Source organism: Argiope bruennichi, chromosome 4, assembly GCF_947563725.1.
Source record: "Argiope bruennichi chromosome 4, qqArgBrue1.1, whole genome shotgun sequence".
Taxonomy (NCBI): domain Eukaryota; kingdom Metazoa; phylum Arthropoda; class Arachnida; order Araneae; family Araneidae; genus Argiope; species Argiope bruennichi.
In genome coordinates, this window is record NC_079154.1 from 17669623 (window position 1) to 17682109 (window position 12487).

A 12487-nucleotide genomic window follows, 5' to 3' on the forward strand; every position below is an offset into this window, starting at 1 on the left:
TTATTTGTTATCGGTTTTCCCTGAAGAATTCATTACTAACTTTAAAGTTTTGTATTCCAAAAAATTATAATTTTTCTTTCACTTATAATAATCCGCTATTTTTCATTAACAACAACAACAATAATAATAATTCCGATTATACAAATTCTCTTGTAATCCAGCTTACGTCGGATTTTTTTTTTCTTTTTAGTTTCAAGGAGTAAAGGTTAAATAAAATTTAATAATACTTGAATAAACAATATAAATTGTATAGTATCAGATTTCGAAGTAAAAAAAAAAGGTTTTAGTAAGAAGTATTGAGAATTAGCTGTTAAAATAGAAAAATTAGTTGTAGAAAGGAAGCTATAGAAAAGAACCCATTTGTTTAACTGGTACAATATTCTTGTAATATATCTTTATACGATGGTTAAGAAAAGTTTTTTTAATTGATATTTTTCATTTGCTGCTTTGAATGTTACTGTTTATTCCAACATAAAGAAATATGTAATTAGACTAATTATATATTTTAAAAAGAATGCTATCTCGATTGTTTCCGCTGTTAATTGTGTAAAATTTAAAAACTTACTTAACATTTAAGAATCCATTCTACTAAATTCTGTATATATAGAAGGTTATCCAAGAAAGAAATTTGCAATCAACGAATTTTAACTTTCAATTTCATGAATCATTATTTCTCAAAATTAATATCTGATGTAATATATGTGCTGGTTGAGCTTTCTTGAAGTACAAACAAGTAAAAAAATCAGAATGTCTTCCAAAAATCTAGACAATGGAGGTAGCAACTGGTTGCAGATAGCAGTTCGGAGTTAAAGCTTCTCACCCCTTTACCATTATTTTCATATTCGTAAGAAAAAGTGCAAGAGAAATGAATGAAATAAGCGCCTGTTTTAAGTTCCATAATTCTTCCAAACTGCCTGAATCAAGTGCAAAATATAACAGTAGGTAAAAGAAAAATAGAATTAAAACGAGGGTTATTTATGTTTTCGAATTTAATGACTGAAAATTACAGTTTCGAACGAAACATGCCTTTTATAGACAAATACTTCAAGTTAAAAATGACACAATTGATCAGTAAAAATTTTCAAGTTCTAAAAGTACTTGCATTGACCAAATCCAGAAATTATAAGCTGTGCTTATTCTTTACATCTGAATTATATAGAGAATTATCTTGTACAATATTGTTTTTATTCTATTTACTTCTTTGCTATATTATTTACATCTTCATGAATTGCAACGATAGTTGCAAAGTTTGATATTTTGACACAAAAAACAACAAATACATGTTTCCATGCAAAATCCATCAGTAAAAGAAACTTCCAAACAAGACTTTTATCTTTCTTTGATTTCAACCAATAGCTCTTAAAAGTTATTGCCCGTTTTGACTGAGAAATGCGCACCGCTCTCTTAAACGATATTGATGAAAAATGATAACAGTTAAGTTAGAAAATTCACCTACCAGAAATAATGATCAACCTCAATGTTCATTTCAGAATGAATATAAATTTTCTTACAACTTTCTAAGCAGGATTGTTAGCAAAGATTTCCTAATCTACATATTAAGAAAAAAGATCAAAATGACAGTAAGAAGTGCCATGCTGGAGTTAGCGAATGAAACCTTATGGCATATTCATAATAAATGAAAATTACTTTACTACTTCTTGTCTTTAGTTTAGCTGTCAGGACTTTCTTAATCAAAAATCGATGAAAGGACCCAAAAAGATTATAAAAACCTCTAATACTGGGCAGAATTGCTGTTGTCTTATACCGTTTTCAAGATAAAGGAAAATCATCTTAGAACCTTGGCTGGCGGAAAGTTGTTAATCGACAAATTGAGGAAAGGATTAAAATAGTATCAAGAAATTTTAATACTAGAGCTAACGAATGGCATTCTCAATATAAATGAAAATCACAAAACCATTTCTTCGGTTATGGCTGTTCACTGAAGCTGGCAGAGTTTACTTAGTTCACAATCAAGAAAACGGATCAAATGGAAGCAAGGGAATTCTGATAAGGAAGATACTGACAAAATCCGATTAAAGTTTGAAGATAATGGCCAATCTACTTAATTACTTCCCTTATAATATTTCTTCAGAGCAGATGGCAGAGCTTTTTAATTCACAACCAAATAAACAGATTCAAAATAACAACAATAGTTAACTTTAAGGTGTAACCACTCAACTGACTGTCGTAACCAAACACTAGGTAAGGGTATAACTCATTAAAAGATTACAGAAAATGGAGTTGATCAAATTCTTTAGAAATAGCTATCTATGGAGCAATGTAGGAAATTGTTCTTGAATTAAATACAAAGGAATGAGGAACAAAAAAGTCAAATCAATGTTGGAGAAGTAATTGGAATGGATTTCAGAAAGTGTAATTGGAGAGTGAACTATGATAATAATTTCATGTGAGAAAATGCGGACATTAATGTTCTATAAGTAGTTCTTTATAGCATCTTTGTCATCCGATATGATTTTTTTCTCTTTGCGAACTCATATCCAGGTATCAAAAAGTAGTTTAAGTCAGCATTTATGTAGTTTCATATCTTTGAGAATTTTTGTGATAAATTGCTGAAATTTTGTACATGACCTTATTAGAGGATGGGGAACATTTTACTCACTGGGAATTTTTTCGTACGGTGTCCGTATAAAAATTTAAACTTTGTATTTTTCAAATTTTAATCCCTTGAAAAATTTAATTGATTTCATAGCAATTTGCACCCTTATTTACGCAACTTTGTAATTTACAGTATATGTCTACGATCAATATTAAAGGGAAAAAACCGCGTTCAAGATTTTTGAGACACCCTGTGCATAACAAGTCTTAATTTAGGATTTGTTCTCTAAACTATCCTTATTTGTCCCAACAGTTAAATTTCATAAAAAAACCATTACAATTCAGATTCTTGACTTGTTCTTGGCAGTTATAACTACTATACGGGGAAGCATTTCCTTAGATACTTGAAAATTATACTGAATAAAAGTAAATATGAAGATAACTTTATAATTAATAGTAACAAAGAATTTTTGGATTTTCTAAAAGATAACAACATTAATAAACTTAATATTTATGATTTTGAAAATTTATACACCTATCTGCCTCATGTAAAGCTAATAAATGTATGTACTTTTAATATGACGAATATTTAAATGAAAATATTATAACAAAAAATAACTGGCTAGAATTATGTAACTTTATTATTATCGAAAATTGCGTTTTTAATGGAATTAAATTTTATAAACAAGTAAAGGGCATTCCAACGGGAACAGCTTTCTCAAGTGCTTTAGCCAATATTTTCCTACATTACTATGAGAAAAAATAATTAAACACAATTGAATAAACGGTTGGATATATATTGATGACTTACTTTTGGTAAACTTAGATAATTCTAATATTGTTACTAATTGTTATTCAAAAGATTTAATTCTAACTGGAACAAATAAAAATCAATTTGAAGCTACCTGTCCGGATTTAAAAATCGAAATTTCTAATGGTAAAATATTAGTTGGTATCTGCGATAGAAGGGATGAATTCAACTTTAAAATTATTAAACTCAGTAATTATCATTCTAATCTAAACTCCAACATTTTCAAAAATTTATTTTTTTCACAATTTAACAGGATTAAAAAAGTTTGTAATAACAAAATTTCCTATATTGAAGCAACAAATAATCTCATTAAAAACTTAACTACTTATGAATTTCCCAGAAACTACTGCAATATTGAAATTTTAATAAAAGAAGATCTGGTTCGATTCTAAACTTTTGACACAAATAAAAATAAACTTTCCGTTACATATTAACTAACTCCATAGACCGCGCTGATGCCCTCCAATTATTTATTACTTGGAATGACGTGGCATTTCTAAGCAGTATAAGACGTGGGAAACAAGAAATAACATGATCAGATACTTTATTTGATAGATGTTTTACCTGCTACAGATATGACAGGTATGTTCTTTCCTTTTTGTTTTAACATTTAGTTGTGAGTGTTCTTTTATAATTCATATTATGTTATTGTAATTTCGCTTAAATTGGAGATTGTATTTTTCATAATTTATTGTTTTATTTCTGTAAAAAATGTTGTATCTCTTAGGTCACAATTTCAGGGGATTTTCGGGTCATGAGGGATCAATATTGTTGTACAAAAAGTCAGACCCTTCATAGAAAAAATTCCTTGTTTTGAATCCCTGCCTGAGGGTGACCCTTGAAAAAAATCTTCAGGCCAGATTCTTTTTTTTTATTTTTGATTGTACTTTGGATTCTTTTTTTATTCCTATTATTTTTACTAAGTTGGTTATGTTCCTCTGTGTTTTAGTAGTAGCAGCACAAGCGCTCTCTAAATACAATTGTGCTTTTTTAGTTTGATAAATTTTTGATTATATATATATATATATATATATATATATATATATATATATAAAGAAAGCTATAAGAAATAGTAAGTACTGATATCATATCTTATAAGATATGATATGATATTGAAAATATCATATCTTATAATCTTACAAACTTAAACTACATCGAGAAGAAAGACCTAATAAGAAAAGTCAAATACGACAGTTTAATAAGAAAGGAAAAAAAAATTCTTCGATCTCCTTTGCGAAAGAGTAGATGTAATGGACAATAATAATGTTAATCATTATTATAAATGGACAATAATTTATAATAAAGGCTTTTGTTTATCGAAGAAATACATGATCGTTTATAATTCAAGAAAATGATATGACATTATCTTGATCAATAACAATCATTTTTTTGTTATTGCTGTTCTTCATTTTTGCTTATAGCCTCAAGGGTGTATGCGAGTATATTTTACCTCATCGTCTGCTAAATTTAATTTCAGATGAAGCTAAAATGATAGACTTTAAGAGTTCCAAAGATTCATCGTTTCATCATGATTGATTTTTCCCAAGCAATCAGCAACAAGCAACGATAAGATTTAAATATCATCCGAAATAAATCACATTTAATAAACAATCATCCTGTTTCTAAATCTCTAATTCTCGCTCAACCAACCATTTTTTTTTTAAAAAATTTCTTCCCCCTGTTTTCAGTAGTTAGGAAATAAATTCTTTTCTCTCTTCAGTTGAATTAGAAAGAGAAATTCCTCTGGAGAATTTTCCAGGGCATTTCTAGATACGATTCACTTTCAGCAAAAGTTCTTAGATTAACTTTCTATAATAACGTAAGCAGAGTGCGGTCTGAATTCGGCTTTTTCTTTCCAATGCCAAAAGATATCTCAGGTACAAGAGATTGGAGAGTTGGGATGTCTGGATGAATTAGTCAAATGTTGGCAAGTTGCATAAAGTTATTTTTCTTTTTGTTGGAGAGATGCAAATAATGATTGCTATTCTCTCCGAGGAATTCTAGAATCATTCTAGAGTCTCCGAGAATTTGATTCCAGTCATGTAAGGGAAAGGGCATCTGTCTTAATTTAAAATGTCCTTCTTCTTTGCTGCTTTGACTTTAGATGTATGTATACTTTGAGGAAAAATAGATTTACTTTATTTAATTTTCTACCTTTAGAATTTCCATTAACTTTTTGCTGAATTTGGAATTAGCTAGAAACCTGAGGCTGACTTAACTTATTTTCATTGTTTTAAAAGAAGCTTTTTATAAAAAAAAATTGGATGTATTCAAATGAAGTTTGGCACACAAAAAATAAGAGTTAATTCAAACTGATTTTATGATTTCTTTTCTTAGCACTATAGTAAATATTTATAATTTATTACTTTGCCACATTTGGTATATTTTAAAATGTATTTCCTTCCAATGAGCATTCCAGGACCCAATAATTGACTAATTTCGCCCAATATGAAAAAAGTTTAGATAGAAAAAAATAGATATTTTACAATGACTTCAAAATTTTGGATTTTTAAAAATAACAAATATTTTTGTTCTCCTGTACTCTGTACCATCAGATTTTAAATTTCCAAAAGCACACACGAACAAAATATTTTCCTAGCAAAATCTAAATCTCATATTCAAAGTTTTTTTCCAGTTTCCCCTCATTTTCTTGCAGTTTCTATTTTAAAATGTTCCATTGTATCTCATCATAAAAATAAACATTTATCATATAGATTGACTGAACTTTGTTTTCTTATGTAAAACGCTTAAACTGATTCTTTTTTATTACATTTTGTATTATTTATAAGTAAATGAATGCAGAGTTTCTTATAACCAAATTTTATTTCAATTCAAACCATTTAATTTTTTAATACAGACATGACACTAAAATTAACACTCTATAATGTAAACCTAAATACCTAATCCTAACACCTTCATATTTAGAGTCCACTTATTCTTGTCAAACTTTATCCGCTCTAATCGTTTTTCCCTAAATCTGCCTCTTCTGAGACGCTGGTAGAAAGGAATTATTATCTCTCACCAGTAGAGTAAGAAAGAGAAATTCCTTTGGAGAATTTTCCAAAACTTTTCTGTGCGATTCTCTTTCAGCAAAGGTTCTTCAATTAGCTTTCAGAACTTTTTCTTAATAACTAAACTAGCTGAATTCGACTTTTACTACTGGAAGCCAAGAAAATATCTCAGGTACGACTGTGAAATGAAATGTCAGGAAGTGTTAAATAAATTGTGGCTAGTTGCACAAATTGTTTTTCCTTTTTATGTAGGAATGCAAATAACAATTTTGGTTTCATTCGAGGTATTTTTTGAGTCACCTAATTTAATTTAAACTGTTGTTTTTCTTACTGGATCATTTCTAAATGCATGTATATACGTGTTTATGTTTTTTTTTATTTATTTGCGATTTATTTTGTATTATTTCCTATTTCCAGAATTATAAGAGTTGTTACACATCATTGTTGGTAAAGTTAGAATTATATACTAAATGCTCAAGCTTTCTCATAGAAATTATTTAAATATTGAAATTTCGAACATATTACAGCTTAATTTTATGATTTTATCAGTTTCCTGCATGTAATGTGAAATAAACTATGGAAAAATTTGAATTCATTTCAATAAAATTATATCAAATATTCGAAAGAACTGTTTTAAGATACCACTCTAAATGTATAGTAGGTTACATTTCCATGGTGATTAATTGAGAATCCTATAGAAGCTTTAACATTCTTACAGAAGTTCCTACAATTAATAGAATCTACTCTTAGTATTCCGAGAATTGAGACTTCTTGAATCGACTCTTGAAACAGATAATAAAAGCACATATGTCTTTTGTGTGTCATTCTAGACATCCGAGATAGTTGAAATTTGAATTTATTTTCCCAAAATAACCCCCTTGTTTAACAACGAATTGTTAACGTTATTAGTCCAAGCAGAATACAAATTAAATAAAACTTCTCCCAAATGAAAAAGAAATTGAAATAGCACATATATTTGATCTGTTGACTTACTCTGAAATATTTACGATAAATTTGTTTAGAAAATTTAATACATTCTTACTTATTTTGATTTAAATATTTAAAATAAAATATTTTAACCTGAAAAATATTAATCTCAGAAAATTTTCCAAGATTTATTTTCTTATGATATATAAGGAAATATTATTTTTTAATATTTAATTTTTCAAGGAATTCTGCTTTATTGTACAAACTAAACGTTTTAGCTCTGTACATGGAGCCGTTGTTTCGAATTACTTTGAATAATTTCAAGAATTATATATGTATGCATATATTTCAGGTGTATTTAATTTACAAATCAAAATTTATGTTACAAACCTTTGCATTTTATAAACTGATTTTTTAAATACATGTGGGACGAAGGACACAAAAAACAAAAAGATAAAGAAAACAATTATACTTTTCAGAAATCGGAAACTAATGATTTTACTTCTGAATTATATTATTTTAATATAAATTGTAAGAAACAGGTCAGATTAATTAGAAATTTTAAGATTTCATTTGAATTTTGATGCCCAAATCATGCATCAAAATTTAGTAAAAAGAACATTTTCACTTCGCAAGCAAATCAAATCTTTTCACCTTTAATTATATCCTTTACTATTTTTACGAAAGAAGAAATAGCTGAACGTCAACTTCAGACACTTCTTCTAGCTTCACATCATTGTTTCCTAAAAAAGTCAACGCTTTATTCGGAGGAAAAGGAAATGAAAAAGAACATTTGGAAAACTGAACGTGAACTTCTTTTTCATGTCATTGAAATTGACATTTTTCCATTCTCTTTGCCCTTCAGATATTCTTTAGCAAATTGGAATCTTTTTCTTCCAGTGATTTCAACTCAATACCTTGGCTTTGCAATTTATCTTTTTAACAACTAGCAACGAATAATTTCCTGACTTCCAAAGTCAGCTTGCACAGACTTAAAGAAAACTATGCAAAAGTTAAGTACTCATTTAGACCTCATTTTTCAGGAATTAATTCCGTGTAATATGAAAGTTTTCTGTGAATATAAGTTCACATATTGAGCTTTTTAACTTAAAAAGTAATTAATTTGACGGTGTTGCCGTAGGCAATTATTTCATACGAAAAACTACGAACTGCTATTTGACAGACAGTTTTATTACAAAAGAATTTTTTATTTTTATTTTTAAAAGTAAATTTTTATTTTAAAGTGTTTCCCAATTTTGAAGCATTGTGTTTACCTACAAGAGGAAATCCACTTTTACAAAAATATTACTTTAAGTTGAAATGTATTATTTCCTAATTTTTTTATAGATTATATTGGGATTTTTATCTCTTAATTGAAAGAGTCTTTGAGTTTCTTCTTTCTTCCTTTTAAACCTTTGTTGGAAAAAGTAATTCTAAAATTAAGATTTTTCTTTTTGAAAGCAGTTGTTGTAAGGATATTATGAACTTTGCCATTTAAGTTTAGTTTATTCTAATATTATTTTTATTAACAACCTTTTTGAATCAACGAAGAACTATTTTGAGACGAATCTCGCTAAACTGAACCCTGGTCAGATTACCTATACGATCATTTATTCCCTTCGCCGAGTTCCTGCTGTTGCTTCCTGGTTAAGTTTTGCTTCGGTATTACAAGGTTGTAGTCTTAGTACAACACGAATATTTGTATAGTATACCTTACATAAATTTTATATAAAAGTGCGCATTAAATCGGTCTAGGAATAGATGTTCTCCGCTAGCATTATGTGATATTGCATCAACCGATATCATGTATCAGATGCCCGAAAGTATCAGTTATGCAAAATTTATACAGATTAAGATTATGAGGTAATCGGTATCATTTTTGGACTCGATTGATAATCTCCTCGAATTTATTCGTTTCCAGTATTATTATAACAGTCTGATAAAATGTATGATTTAGTTCTCCATTCTGTTTCACAACGCTATTAGCGTACATGATGTTTATCTTAACTATATATATATATATATATATACACACACACACACACACACACACACACATATATATATATATATATATATATATATATATATATATATCCTACCCAGCCCAATATAAGGTAGAACGTACACTGAAAAACTCTTTTCTAACTATATCAACAGTACTAACTAAAACAACAAGGTCTTCAACAATCTTAACTATATGCTATCAGCTATACTAACTATACCAATAAAGGCCTTCAACTATCTTAACTATATGCTATCAACTATACTAATTATATCAACAAAGTATTTGTACTATATTAACTATATGCTATCAACTGTACTAATTATATCAACAAAGGCCTTCAACAATATTAACTATATGCTATCAACCATACTAACTATATCAACAAAGTATTTGTACTATATGCTATCAACTGTACTAATTCTATCAACAAAGGCCTTCAACTATCTTAACTATATGCTATCAACTATACTAATTATATCAACAAAGTATTTGTACTATATTAACTATATGCTATCAACTGTACTAATTATATCAACAAAGGCCTTCAACAATATTAACTATATTCTATCAACCATACTAACTATATCAACAAAGTATTTCTACTATATTAACTATATGCTATCAACTATACAAATTATATCAACAGAGGCCTTCCTTTCCTCCTCTCATCTACTCGTCATACATTATCAAAAGAACGATGGACCAAGCCAAAGGCATTGTCATCAATGCCTGCTCCAAAGAAACGCAATTTGGAATCAAATGAGTATTAGTATCAACTACCAGTTCAACACTGGTACCGAGTACCTGATTTCACTCAAATGAGAAAGGCATACTTTACCGACTGTGGCAGGTACAAAAATATCAGATACCATCTAATATCAATATCGATCTGCATCTAATACAGAAAAAAAAGAGTATCAACTCAACTGTAGCGCTATGTGGAAATTTTCCTAGTGGGTCTCGACTTAAGTGTTGATCCCTCTACCTGGTCTTGATGCTCAGCTAAAGCTGCTGACTAAGAACCATTTAAAATCTGGCCATGGAAGAACTTGTTGTTTGATATTCGAATACAAATCAAGATAAATCAATTCCTTTTCTCTGTTCTGTTCTTTAGCACAAGATCAGAGAAGAATATTTAACCCTCTGTCTTTCAGAGGTAAGCAGAACACCTCCTCCAATCACATTAAATTAGATTTCTTTGTGCCATATTTATTACTTTCATCTCGTTTGTAAACAGAACTTTCGTCTTATAATACATGTTTTAGATGAACTCACGATATCTTATGTGATATATTGCGAAGCAACGCTTGACTCACTTTATTAATGGAAAACGCCACTGAAATAGTTTCCTGGGCATTATAAACAGAATAACCCTGGTGTTGTTTATAAGGGATATGACGTTCAGGGCGATGAGGATTATATATCAATTTCTAGAGGATTACGAGTTCGTACCTTCAATGAAAGAGAATTATGGCGGAAATAAGTCAACAGCGGATATAAATGTCAAGCAATTAATTATTAGTGTAAGCAGCACGTGCATTTAGGCCAATGTTATCATAAATAGACAAGAATTTTGTTGAAGACTACAAAAGGGTCATTAAAATAGCGATAACCTAATTGTTTTTAAACTTAAATTTTCATTTATCTTTATAAAAAGTAAATTTAACAATTTCATTTAAATAAAAAGAGAAATATTTAGATTTAAATTGTTAGATTTTGAAGTATTTCAATCAGTGTTATCAAGTGTGTTCTTATATTAACACGACTTCCTCAATATATTCTCTACAAAGGAGTAGGACGTTATTTTGCAGAAAATATTGCGATGATTTACAAAAATTCTGAAGAATTTTATTACAAACAAATAAAAACGTCCCGCACAAGAGTGTTTTGTGTTTGATAGCGCAGTAAATAAATCCATATATAAATTTTTCACCTTATTTATAATTGACTGAAACCAAAATTTGACACCAAGCTACAGTTTTCAGGTACTTTTCTTTTAGCCGGGCGCAAATGTCGCCAATTGTGAACCAAATGCGCATTTGACGTAAAAAATTTGGCGGAATTCTACCTTATTTGGCGATTTTTCGCTTGCGCCCGGCTAACAGAAAAGTACCTAAGATCACATTTTAAATTGCATTTATCTAAATCATGGGAGTTTTTGATTTATCGAGTTTATGTGCATACGCACAAGCTAATAGGGAAGTCACACTTTCGAGCGATTTGTTTCAAAACTTGGTACAGGTTTAGATTTTAAATGTTAAAAATATTTACCAAATTTCATCCATCTTGGTATTTATGTTTTGTAGTTATCATGTTTACATGCCCTCGGGTAGACAGACAAACTCCCTTTTTTTTCTTTGCTAAAAGATCTTCAAATATGGCATTAAGAATACATGCTAAAATTCATCTTTCTAGCTTAAAGTAATTTGTTTTCCATACAAATAAACAGGCATAGTTCCAAAAATATGTTTTTCGAACTGAAACGAGAACAAAAATCAGAAGATCCAATTTTTGACGATTACATTAAAATACATTTTCTATACGAGAAATCAAAAGTTAAAATTAAAATCGTTCTAAAACATTGTGGAATGATAAGAAATAAATTCTACTGACTTCCAAATCGAACAATCAAATAAAAGAATACCAGAACTAACATTCAAACTGTTTAACGAGATGCAATTTTTTACGCTGTTTCAATGCCACAATCGCATGGAATAGCTCCATCCTCTGCTATAGATTCAAATCAGACAGTAGACGTGGGAAAAGAACATCCCTGCTCCAGACACGCCTAATTGAAACCGATAAGCCCCGTTAGATTTGTCTTTGTGTTCAGGAAAGGCGGAAAGTAGATTATCTTGCTTTTAACATCGCCTTTCGAAACACTCACCCAGAAACAACACTCACCCAGCGTTTTCCAGCCGATGCCCCTCTTCCTTAGAATGAGTTCGTTTTACTTTATTCTGACTGTGATGGAGCAAGTTGAAGGCAACTTCCATTATCGCCGCTGTCTTTTGTTGAAAAGAGGACAATAGTGCTTCGTCTTATGCTTCAACAGAAAGGAATGCCTATTTCCAACGTGTAATGATAATGAATGCAATCTGGTTGGTAGACTGAAAATCCCTTTCTTGAATCGTGCTTGTTTTACACTGTGTTAATAGTTATAATAAGTAGCGT